The 3,956-nt window shown below is 33.9% G+C and overlaps 1 protein-coding gene across 2 annotated transcripts in view; it reads left to right on the top strand.

The window, feature by feature from the left end:
* Positions 1-1,302, top strand: part of GRIA2 (glutamate ionotropic receptor AMPA type subunit 2) — a 73,432-nt gene extending 72,130 nt beyond the window's left edge. For both annotated transcript variants that reach the window (XM_026041617.1, XM_026041618.1), the window contains exon 15: positions 1-1,302. This exon is cut by the window's left edge and continues 1,567 nt beyond it. The gene's annotated coding sequence lies outside the window, so the exon portion shown is untranslated.
* The last annotated feature ends 2,654 nt before the right edge of the window (positions 1,303-3,956 follow it).

Here is a 3,956-nt window from a genome sequence, read left to right as displayed (position 1 = left end):
TATATGTATTTAAAGACCATAGCTCTACTTACAAAACAAAAAAGAATCTTGGGAGGGGTGCAATAACATGAATTTAAATGCTAATGCAAAAGAAACCAAAATAATATTTTTCAAGCTTTCCCTGTAGATAAAACACCATACATTTGGTTGGAATGTTTCTGTTTTTGTGCATTGTGGATGCAAAAAGACGCATTATGCTTCATGCAGCATCAGTAGTTCTCTTATTTCTTTTTGAACTAAAAACTTGAAATGAGGCTTGCAGTTTTAGTTGCAATCCATCTCTTAGGCTCAAGTACAATATTTACTGAACACTGCAGGTGTCGGTGTTTATCAAAAAGTTTAAAACCCTTCTCRTGGTACAAGCTCTGAATTCGTTTGTGCAGGCATGTGGGCAGAGTGTATACTCACTGCTGCCAGTCTAAGAGATACCTGCATATTGGCAATACCAGGCAAACTTACCAGTAACTTGCCTATAACTAAACTAAACTATTTCTTGACACATCTGTTGAACTAATCCATGGGTGTTCCGTGCGTTAGTCCCCATCAGGAATGTTGGGAAATGCATTCTGATTTTTAATGTTCAATGCTAGAATGACCAAACTGAAATAATACTCATGTGGTAAGCTAAACTTTTTGAAAAAGTAGAATTGCATTACTGTATACAGTGGAAAGCTATTTATTGTACCTCTGGGCTTATTCCTCTAAAAATTGTAGCGTAAAAATCTTTGTCAAGCCTGAACTGATGTATATAACTGAAATAATGTAAAGTTATATTTTCATGTTTTTATACTTAACAACATGATGGGAATACATAATGTATGAGTATTTCAATAACAGATAATATTGATTGGATACTACACATCTCGGTTAAAAAGCAGTAATCATAGTTTAATATCCATGTTATGGTACATCAGTATATTGCTATATAAAGTATGTCTGTGTGCATTTAAGTGAAAAAGTAGTCAAGAGTGATGAAAGGTGTCCAAGGGTTTTTTATTCATTTTATATGAAAACTGTTATGGAGCAACCAAAATGTTTATGAAATTAATCTTGTGTAAATTTCAAAATGTCCTTTACTGTAGCTTTTTGTTTACAGTACAGTATCTTATTTTCTGCTTTGTTAAATGAGTAACAGTACAAAGCTGGACATAACACTTTCTAAGACATTAACGTTCTCATTTTTTCATGTATACCTATATGACAGAAAATGCTTCTGATTTTATTTTTAAATCTAACTCATGATGGCTTTTCTGGAGTGTTGTATAAACTTCAATCATACATAAAAAATCTTCTTAAAAAAGGCAAAAGATCCTTAATGTCTGTTTAGTATTATTGAAATCTGTTTTCTTATTTAATCTAAGTGTATTTTCATAAGGTTTTACCTACAGAAAGCCTACTTATCCCTCCTTATCCCTCCAGACATGAAATTTCCTGAGTTTTTCAAGAAGAATATGAATTTTCTACAAAACGGTCGTGTCAGTCAAGTGTAGATTTATTGTAGTTCACATTATCACTAAACAAAGTAATGTAACTTTCTTGACAATATCATTGTATTTCTGGGATGTAACCTTCCTGATCATGCTTCTAATGGCAGTAAGGTAGGATGGTGTGCTCGTAAAATGAAGTACCTATTCAGTAACTCTGATGAAAAGCTGTCGGATACTCCTTGGATCAGTAATTTTTGTACTTCACAGATTTTTAATGTGTTCCAGCCAGGGAAAGGACCTAAGAAATGGCAAGTGTTTTCTGTATTTATGAATAGTGCTGCTATTATAAATCTAGATCTATAACAAAGAGTTTGCTTTAATAGCAAACAAATTGAGTTCGAAGAGATTTACAGGATGAAAGGTTCAACTCTTTGTTCTAAACGTGTAACACTTGGATAGAGAGTGTGTCTAGGGAACTTTCTGCTCTTAGGCTGATAAATGCAGGCTTCACTGTTTTTACACTGAGCACAGTGCCTGCATAATTGTATCATAACTGTATTTGTAAAGTGCAAATACATGATTTTAGCTATCTTTTGGTGCAACTGGGTATCTGAATATAGGGTTAATTCTCTTGTTGTCACCAGCAAAATAGAATCAGGACCAGCTACATCTTAGGTAATATCTGCTATTCAGATATCAAGCTACTCATATACTGCATACTGATATACAGTACCAAATTTATCCTGGCATGGCATCACAGAAATTAACAGTGAGAGATCTGTTGGGTGCAGATTATTTAGGAACTTAATATTATGAGTTTGGAGCTTTCTCAAATTACTTCATTGTAAAAATATCAAAACCAATCAAAACTTCTTTTTTCTACCCTTAATTCTATCCCTTCCTGTCTTTCAACCYTTTTTCCAAATGCAGGCAGATAAACACACCCATATCTAGTATCTAAAGACCTTTGGGAACTTCAGGTGGTAACAGGTTTATGACAAAAGATTCTCAATTAAATCCTATTTGCATTTAGAAGGTATCAGCTCTTCATACCTTGAAATGACTGCATTATTTGTAATATGTCTTATTTTCAGAGCTTATTTTAATGTATTGACTATTACATTAATGATTATAATTTCAGAGCCTGTTCGATTCATTTAGTGCTATAACACATAATATACTGARTCTTCATATTTGGAAAAAAAAATCTTTGCAAGAGGATTCCTGTGAMCAGGAACCCAAAAAACAGAACACTAAGATAAAATAGAAGAGAGACGAGAACTGCAACTCTAACTCACCCRTGGCTTTGAGGTTTATGGGTGATGAGGCCTTACCACACTCCCTAACCTCAAAGTTAGGGCACAATGGACTTTCTTTTCCTCTTACTCCACGTATGCAGTTAGTTCTAATATATATTTTTTAGCTGGGTGGGCAGATAAAAATACAAGTGTTTGTCTATAATGCCGATTATATATTTTTAATTGATTTGGCAGTCATTCAAAATGCTTGTTGTGGACCATTGCATCTGACCTCTGTTTTAAGTAAAAGAAGCAGAAGTGATAAATATGAAAAAGTTTTCCTTGGTCGTATAAACCTGACCTTTAATTGAAGTGGCATCATCCAGTGCACTATTCTCATATCTGTCTCCTTTGTACATCTCTAATTGCTAATGAAAATGAAATTTTGGCTACCTCAATAGAAATTTCAAAGCTTACCTCAGTTTTGAGAAAACATTTCCTTTATCCTAAAAGAAAACAATTATTCCACTGAATCCCAAAAGAAGGCGGCTAGTAAACATTAAAAAATAGGCCGAACCCTTTAAAACTATCTTCACTCAATTCGTATCTGGAATAGGGGAAATGTTGCAAGGTCCAAAAGGTCCCATGTGCTATGAACTGCTCAGGACCCTGCTGCCTCCTTTACCTGTTGCATTTGCAGAAAGGAAGCAGGTGGGCAATGCTGAGGTGACAGTTGGCATGGTGGTTTTTCCTGTCATTCCTTTGTTCCTCATAATTCCAAAAGGCAAAGGAACATCCAAAAAAGACATCAAATACAGTCCATCCCCATTACCTAAGGATAGRARATAAACTCACATTCTTTTCCCATTCTCAAASCCACTGTCAGTGTAATTTTGAAAAGATAATTCTCTTAATTCTTTCATAAGCAACTCTTAAAATTGGAAAATGAAATATCTCTGTGTTTCCAGAGTCCCATACATGTAGTTTTTTCTTAAAAGGGGGCTTTCAAGAGTCCTTTTAATGTGTGTTTTATTGAAGCACAAAGAACATCTTGTTAAATCTACTTGAAGACTTGTACATGACAGCTTTTTATCCAGTTTTCAAGTTGTATTGTTACTGCCAGTCCTTCAGCACTGTGTTCTCTGTGTTCTCTGAGTTAAGAAGAAAATGTAATTAAAGAAGTTATATATCTTTTTCTTAACAGATTTATCACTAAAGAGTATACTTAGAAATAAGAAAGTATTTTTCCATTATTGCTTTCTTTCAGAGTTTCAGTTTAATTCACAGATAC

The sequence above is a fragment of the Nothoprocta perdicaria genome, unplaced genomic scaffold, assembly GCF_003342845.1.
Source record: "Nothoprocta perdicaria isolate Ctin4 unplaced genomic scaffold, notPer1 scaffold_29, whole genome shotgun sequence".
In the NCBI taxonomy this organism is placed as follows: domain Eukaryota; kingdom Metazoa; phylum Chordata; class Aves; order Tinamiformes; family Tinamidae; genus Nothoprocta; species Nothoprocta perdicaria.
Note: the sequence above shows the minus strand (reverse complement) of the source record. Positions and strands in the feature narration are given on the sequence as shown.